Here is an 8,913-nt window from a genome sequence, read left to right on the forward strand (position 1 = left end):
TTTTTTTGAAGCCCCCCTTCATTTATTTTTCAAGTGTCTGATACAGAAGAAAAGTAACACACATAGTGGACAGATTTGATATTGTGAGTGGGAAGGGAGCTGTGGGCCAGGGGTTCCTATTGAGTCAGATATTCTGCAGGACCGCCAATAGTCTACAGTATCTCAGGCATCTTCTCTTTCTTCCAAAGGTTTCAAGCAACTCAAATGGGAGGCTGAATGTGATGACTGGTCCTAATATTTTACTGTTTAACCATTCTTCTTGATCTTGTGCTCTCATTCCATACATTCCAAATCGTTCAATGGATTTATAATAAACTTCTAAGGTGAAGGGAACTATTTTGTTCATGACTTGTCTAAAATCTTGGCTTGTGTTCATTATTAAACAAAAAATAAGCTCCAAAAATACTAAGTTCAGCTGCTAAAATCCCTTTAAAGATCTTCCTTGCCAGTGTTTCCTGACCCAGGCATGTGCAGATAGGGTCTTGGATTATTTTTTTTATTATTGAATTTTAACAGTTCTTTATATAGTCTAGACATATGTCCCTTATTAGATAGATGATAGATGATGTGCAACATTTTTCTCTCATTCGTTTGTTTGTATTTTCACTGTTCGATAGCAGCCTTGGAAGCAAGTATTTTTAGTTTTGATAAAGTCCAATTATTTGCTTTTTTTTTTTCTTTGCTGTCATATCTCAGAAACTATCGACTAATCTAAGATCAAGTTGATTTATTTTATATTTTCTTCTATGAGTTTTATAGTTTTAGCTTTACATTAGCACATTTAATCCATGTTGTTTTAATTTTTGTATATGGTGGCCCAACTTTATTCTTTTGAATGTGGATATCCAGTTGTCCCAACATTATTTGTTCAAAGACTATCCCTTTTGATTTAATAGTTTTGGAACCCCTTCAACAATTTAAAAAGACAGAACACCATAAAATCCTCTATTTTCAGAGTTGGAAAGAACCTTGAGATTCTTCACCGGTTAACCTTCTTAGTCACAGACAGCAAAATGCACTCTAACTATTGTAATTGGCAAGGAATTTATTAAAACATTGTTGGAAGAAATAGAGGAATAGGCTTGAAGCCAGAAATCCTCAAACTTGGCTACACATTAAAATCACCTAGGGAGCTTTTAAATATCCTGATGCCCATGATACACCCTAGACCATACATCAGTTTTTGGCAGTAGAATTCAGGCATCAGTATTTTTAAAAGCTCCTCAGGTCATTCCACTGCCTAGCCAAGACTGAGAGTGACTATTCTAGGCTGAGCTCTTAGAAATAACATCTAGAACCATGCTGTTGCAAGAGCCTGGTGAAGGAGCTGCTGCCATCATCCCCCTTAGAACAACACTGCACTTGCTACATTCTGGAAGCACCAGGCACTACTACTGGCAACACCAGAAACATGCTCTTCTGTGGTTATTGGAACCAGCCAACAAAACAAAACAAAAAACGTATACTATATTCTTAGGTAGTTCTTTCTTTTTTTTTAGTTTTTATTGTGAATTGAGTGATAGTTTACATGGGAGAACATTAGCTTTACACTCATCCTATCATATTTCATTTCATTGCAATGATTATAATCTCTCCATGCATCATCATTCAACAATATTTGCTTCTATTCCTTCTGCTTTTTTGTTTTATTTTGTTTTTTTGGTTGTACAGCAAAACACTCAGGAAATATATAAACATTCAAACAACCAAAGGGCTTAACCTGCAAGCCTGCCCCTGGAGGCCAGCACACAGCCCCTCTCACTCTAGAGTCCCTAGCCATGAGTCTAGAGTCCCTAGCCGCTCCATCTCTCCACACCATCATCTCTGCCTCCATCTCTGGCATCGCTGTTTCTCTGAATAGGGTCCCACACTCCACTCCCACTCTTCTCTCTTTATGGTCGCAGGGTTTTCCTCTCCTGGACTGCAAGATCATCCACTCCCCTCTTTTTGTTACAAAATGTCTACCTTTACATTTGCAACAATTCAATCAGTCCTGATAACAATTACTCACTATTGAACCACAAGAGTCTTATCCCCATTTCCTTTCACCAGCTCCATCTAGACAGGTTGGAAACCACTCAGTGGAGATTCTACCTTCCCCCTTACCCTATGAAATTAAATTCCCTCTTGAAAATTTGTAAGCCAATCACTTTATGTGTTTGCTGCCTTCCCCCCTCACCCCCCATTTTAGGTAGCCAATGTCTAAATTGCCCATCCCTGTCAACCCTGTGTATTAAGGGGGTGGAAATGAGCCTCACTGTAAAGATTCGTTCCCTCTTTTAAGTTACTACATCCATAAGTATAGGTCAAGTTCATCAAATTGTAGCAGATTACACTTTTTTTTCCTCTTCTTTCTTCCTCTAGTTAAGTTCTGATGATCCAGCCATTGAAGTTAGGTCAAATGGGTACTGTCTGCAAGTATGGGTGTTTTTACGCATTTCCCCTTACTTCATATCAGCTGGATGTGTCACTCTCTGCTCTAGCCCTCTGTGGCTATGTCCCTGTTCATGGGCTCAGGAATCCCCAGGTCTAACCATATGGCTGGCCAACCAGGTCTCACTCTAGGCTGATGGGAGTCTATTGAATGTGGTCAGACCCAGCCCAAATCTTCATAGAGGTAGCTCTTTCTGTATCAAATTCTTACATAGGTACATTTGAATGGTAGGATCTGTTATACACCTGCATCATAGTAGCAGAGGAATTTGGGGTAATAGTTTATTTTGATTCTACAATAGGAAGGTGGGAAATTTCACAATGTAGATAACTGTTAACATGTAATAAGAATGTTAAAAAAAAAAGAACCATTCAGGGACTTCTAGTGAGTGTTATTTTAAAATGTTATTGAGTAAGTTCTGACTCATAGTGACCATGTATAGGGTTTCTGAAGCTTTATATATTTGTGGAAGCAGAAAGCCTTATCTTTCTCCCACAGAGCGGCTGTTGGGTTCAAACTACCAACCATCCTACCATCTAGTCAGTGTTAAGAATGGGGTATTTCTTGATCCTCTGGGAGGGCCATTATTCACTCTTGGGAGAGTTGTGTAATATGAAAAGTCATTTTTGAAGACATTTGACAAACTAAAAAATTCTTTACTGTAAAATATTCTAGGCTGATAGTGGTATACAGAAAGTAGTGATTTCTTTGTTGAGTAAAGGTAATGACTATCAGAATCTATGTGAGAGTGCATTTTTATATTTACTTAAATAAGATTTTTATATTTACTTAAATAAGACATGTGTTAAGAAAGATGGACAACACTGCTCTGAACCAATATTCTTTCTGTGGAAGCTTACCCATTGTCACTGATTCTGAGTCTGTCCTTGTAGAACAGAGTAGAACTGCTCCACAGGGTTATCAATGCTGTAAATCTTTAAGGTATTGGATGGTCTCATTTTTCTCTCACAAAGTGGCTGGTGGGTTTGAACCATCAACCTTTCAGCTAGCAGCTCAATGCTTAACAGACAGCATCACCAGAGTTCCTTGTGGGGAAGAAACGGTATGATTTCAAAATAAAGCAGGAAGGGAGTCCTCTGCTGACCATGAATTTCAACAACTGACCCCTGTGCCCAGCAAATAAAGTGATTCTTCCAAATGATGACACTTTGAGAGTATCCCTAGAGTCCTCAACACACAACTTTAAAAAATGACCAGAGCTACCCAGCTGTAGCTCAGGTGACCATCGCCCTTTGTTTTATGTGCTATATATTCACCATGGCTTGGGTCCATGCTTCTTCAAATCACACCTTCCAGGAAAGCACATTGCTTTTTTTACCAACAGCTTGATTTATGATTAGGGAAAATCCATAGCCCTCTGTGACCCTTCTGAAAAGCCTGCCTTTTACATTATATTCTCTTCAGAGGGAATAAAACACCCTCATTTCTATCTCAGTGCACTGGCTAGAAACATTCCGTGGACCAGTGACTTATTTAAGAGAGACTTGTGTTCAGGGGGAGAGGCCTCAAAGATAAAGAGCTGATCTTACAGTGCAGCTAAGAGCAGTATGAAACAGCATACTCTATGCAGAGAAAACATGCACAGGAATTTGGACCCATTCACGAAGACAGCTCAGATGGGCAGACAGCATGTTCTGAAGCTTACTGGTTCTCATAACCTCCCTCCATTTGTTTTCATAACCCCATGGATGTTGTGTCATGAAGGCGGGGCTAGAGAAGGAAAGACTAGCCAGAGAAATACATCAGTTAGGTACTTACTTCACTAGGGAAAAAAAAAAAAAAGCAGCAAAACATGATCCCTACCAATCTGATAGGTTCATGCCAATACCTATTCATTTGAGTCATTTATGGAAGAAGTTACCTATGGTAACTGTAGACATCTGGCTAACTGTTAAGTCAGCCAGCTAGAAAGAACTCATAATGGAAAGAAATCCAAACCAAACTGAATCTCTTTGACCACTCACCACTGCTTAGTAAGGCTACACTGTACCAATTTGAAGGGGCACCTCCTGAAGCTGGAAGCATGGTGTTGAAATGGAAATCCTCCTTATTCTCACAGTTGTTGTTGTTAAGTGCCGTCAAGTCAGTTCTCACAGTAGGACAAAGAAAAGAACATGCTAGGGCTGCCTGCTTTCTCCCAACTGTTGCTCTGAAAGCTAGGAAGCTTAGATTCCTAATGATGCATTCCTGTTCACTCAGAAACAGAGGAAGGAAGCTGCCGGCTTCTGGATAAACTTAAAACATCATTATATTGCCTCTCAGGTATAGAAATGCAAACACAGCATTACAGGAGACCCTGTAAAATGTCAGCAAGGATTGATTGGCAAAGACTGAAATGAATGCTAACACTCATTGTGGGAATGATGCATTGACAAAGACATTTTCTTCCAATGCCAGTGGGAATGAAAATTGCCATAGTCTTTCTGGAAGGCACTTAGACAGTTTTCACCTTTCATTTTCTTTACCTCAGAAATTCCACTTCTAGGAATTTCTGGGATAAGTAAGCAAAGATGTATGGACAAGGATATTCATCCTAGTATTTTAAGACGGCTCTGAATATCTGACTTAAGGACAATTCCTGTTATTATTAAGGAGCTCTGGTAGTATAGTGGTTACAAGTCAGGTCAGCAGTTTGAAACTACCAGTTCTGCTCCAGTAAAGATTTACAACCTTGGAACTCTAAGCAGGGTTGCTATGAGTCAGAACTGACTCCACGGCACACCACCACCACCTGCTCTTATGAATATTTAGGTGCTGTCAAGTTGGTTCTGACCCACAGCAACCCTCTGTACAACAGAACAAAACACTGTCTGGTCCTGCGCCATCCTCATAATTGTTATGCTTAAACCCACTGCTGCTGCCTCTGTGCAGATCCATCTGGTTGAGGGTCTTCCTCCTTTTCACTGACCTTCCATTTTGCCAAGCATGATATCTTTCTCCAGATACTGGTTCCTCCTGATAACATGTCTGAAGTATGTCCTGGCTTCTGAGGAGCACTCTGGCTTTACTTCTTCCAACATATTTTTGTTTGTTCTTCTGGAAGTCCACAATACTTTTAATATTCTTCACCAGTATCATAACTCAAATGTATCAATTCTTCTACAAAGTTCCTTATTCATTGTCCAATCTTCATATGCATATAAAGCTAATGAAAATACCATATCTTTAGTCACGCACACCTTAGCTCTCAAATTGAAATATTTGTTCTTGAACATTTTAAAGAGGTCTTGTGCAGCAGATTTGCCTAATGCAATACATTGATTTCTTGACTGCTACCTTGAGAGTTGACTGTGAATCCCAGTAAAATGAAGTCTTTTTTCCATTTATCATTGGTATTTATTGGTCCAGCTGTGAGGATTTTTATTGGTTCAGTTGTGAGATTTTTGTTTTCTTTACATTGAATCCATAAAGAAGGTTGTAGTCTTTGATCTTCATTGCTGTTGTTTTCAAGTCCTCTTCACTTTCAGCAAGCAAGAGCAACTCCTAGTTGTCTTTTGCTGTTGTTAGCGCCATAGAGTAGGTTCCGACTCATAACGACACTATGTAGGGTTTCCAAGGAGCAACTGGTGGGTTTGAACTGCCAACCTTGTGGTTCACAGTCTAGTGCTGATCCTACAGCACCACACTTGCCCTTTATTGGTATGTAAATTTGCCCTCACTTTAAAATGATTGAACCAACACCCTACTTGCCACAAATTCTTCATCACAGCAACCTTCACTTGCTATGTGTGCAGCTTTAAAATCATTGAAAAGGCTTCCAGCTTTTTCTTGGCACAAAATCCAGTGCCATCAAGTCATTTCTAACTCATAGCAACCCTGTATAGGATTTCTGAGGCTGTAAATCTTCCTGGCGTGGCGCTGTAGGATAAGCACTGAATTGCTATCCACAAGGTTGGTGTTTCAAACTCACCAGTTGCTTCCTTACATGAGTTGGAACCAACCTGACGGCACTTAACAACACAACAACAAATCCTTTTTGGAGTAGAAAACCCCATTGTTCTCCCATGGAGCAGCTGGTGGGTTTGAATTGTACACTTTGTAGTAAGCAGTCCATTGCGTATCCTACAGGACCACAAGGGTTCCTTGCTCTTGTACTAAAGCAATGCTAAATAAAAATGTATGTACCTGCTTCAACTTATCTACAAATTTCAAAATAAAGTTAGGAACTGATTTTGTTAGTAACCCAGGAACTTCCTGTACTGGGATACTATCTACCTATGCAACTGTTAAGTCATTTAGAGTATACCACACAAAGGTATAGCATGCAGTCATTCAAGATGATACCTACAGAGACACAGAGAAAAATATTAATGGAGCTTTCCTTCTGCATGATAAAATTTCAGATTAAAAAAAAAATTTAAGAGTAATGACACAATTTAAGGAAGAACTACTTGCCCTTCAATACAGTAATTGCAAAATAAAGTTGTTTTCCTTCTTCAGTATTAAGGACACATCTGTAAGGCATCTATAAATGAGTTTAAGATAATCTGTTGTACTTTTCCTATTCAGAGAGAAACCTTGAAAAATTAATTCTTAACCCAATGAGTCAAAAAGACGGTTTCTAGAAGCTTATAGTTCTGCTAATATTATTTTAGAATAAATCCTCATTCAGTAAATGAGTGCTAAGGTCCCTTGTGGCTTCTCAAAATCAAGGAGAGCACTTCTGGCAAGATAGCGGACTTGGCAGACCTTCTATAACAAAGATACAGACCACGAAACAGACACAGAGGACAATCCTGGAACCCTGAGCTTCAGAGGAAAGGCTGAAGAAGTGGACTGAATACCTCCGGGAGGAGAAGATGAGCAGGGGGAGCGGGTGAAAGAAGACTAGTGAACCAACTGCTGGCCAGACATGGTTTGGCTATACTGAATGTTCGCAAGCAGCATTGGAGAGACAGACAAACAGACAGACATTGGTCTGATTTATATGGGTGGCTGCAAAGGGGCGTTTCCTCTTGTTGCTCACAATGCCCTGGATAACAGAGGTGAGATAGGTCCCCACACTCAATCTATCCCAAACACAGATAGGTCCCCACACTCAATCTATCCCAAAACAAACTTCTCTGGAAGTTTGGAGCCAAGCAGTTGGAGCCCTTGTGAAGCAGTTGTTAGCTGTGCTGCCTCAGGTGCCAGGATGCTGAAGAGCTGGGCGTGGCCATGGGCCATGAGGACACTGTCAAATGCCTTGAAGCCCTTCTTTTCCTGCATGATGACCCAACCTTTCTCCTTCTTGTAGATGTCCCGGGTGGGCATTACTGGTCCAGTCAGCTCAGTGACCAGTTTGAGTTCTTCAACAGAGCTGTCTTCCTTCTAAGGGCAAAGGACTTTGGGGGGGTGGGGGGTGGGAAGAGGGGGATAGGACCAGCTTTGAGCCACACTCCTTCAGTCGCTGCACATTAGCTTGCAGGGACTCAGTAGATCTGGTCTTCTTCCTGGGGTCCACAGAGGTCCTGATGATTCGTGCCACCTTCTTGTGGATGCAGGTCACACTTAGCACTTCCAAGCTGAATTCCCTGCGTGTTCTGACTTTGGTGAGATGCTGCACAGTGGGGCACCAAACAATGGGCTGGATAGGCCTGGATGCAGGATGCAGAGCAATTCGGCAGGCTTTGGACTGTCGGGTCTTTCATCTTTGGATCTTCCACTGCCTGACTGATCCACGTGGCTACGTGCCGCTGTCAGTTGTAAAGGAAGTGAGGCTTCAGGGTCATGTCATTCTGTCTCGGTGCCATGGCTGGCTATGGCCCTCCTCCAAGCAGAACTGTGGAGCAGAAAGCCTTACACTTTATTTATTTATTTAAGTTTTTATTGTGAATTCAGTGACAGTTTACATGGGAGAGCATCAGCTTTACATTCATCCTGTCTTATTTCACTTCATTGCAATGATTACCATCCCTTCCATGTGTCATCATTCAACAGCATTTGCTTCCAATCCCTCTGGTATGTATATATATATATATATATTATGTACACCGAAGCATTCATGAATATATAACCCTAAAAATAACCGAAGGGTATATCCTGCACGCCAGTCCCTCTCCCTCCTTGAGTCTATAGTCCCCAGCCACTCTATCTCTCCATGTCATTGCTCTGCCTCCATCTCTGGTGTCTGTCATTGCTGCTTCTCTGAATAGGGTCTCACACTCCACTCCGGCTCTTCTCCATTGATGGTCCAAGGGTCCTTCACTCCTGGACTGCAAAATCAACCACTCTCCTCCTTTTGTTACAAAGCATCTGCCTTTACATTTACAACATTCACAATCAGTCCTGATAGCAATTATTTACTACTGCACCACAAGAGTCTTATCCCCATCTCCTTCCACCAGTCCCATCTAGACAGGTTGGAAACCACTCAGTGGAGATTCGACCTTCCCCCTCAACCTCTGAAATTAAGCTCCCTCTTGAAAACTTGTAAGCCAGTCACTTCATGCCTTTGTTGCCCACCCCCCCCCACCACA

General features: G+C 41.1%; 1 pseudogene; it reads right to left on the reverse strand.

Annotated features, from left to right (window-relative positions):
* Positions 1–7,708, reverse strand: part of LOC102827846 — a 39,007-nt pseudogene extending 31,299 nt beyond the window's left edge.
* Between the last annotated feature and the right edge of the window lie 1,205 nt (positions 7,709–8,913).

The sequence above is a fragment of the Chrysochloris asiatica genome, unplaced genomic scaffold (assembly GCF_000296735.1).
Source record: "Chrysochloris asiatica unplaced genomic scaffold, ChrAsi1.0 scaffold00024, whole genome shotgun sequence".
NCBI classification, from domain to species: Eukaryota; Metazoa; Chordata; class Mammalia; order Afrosoricida; family Chrysochloridae; genus Chrysochloris; species Chrysochloris asiatica.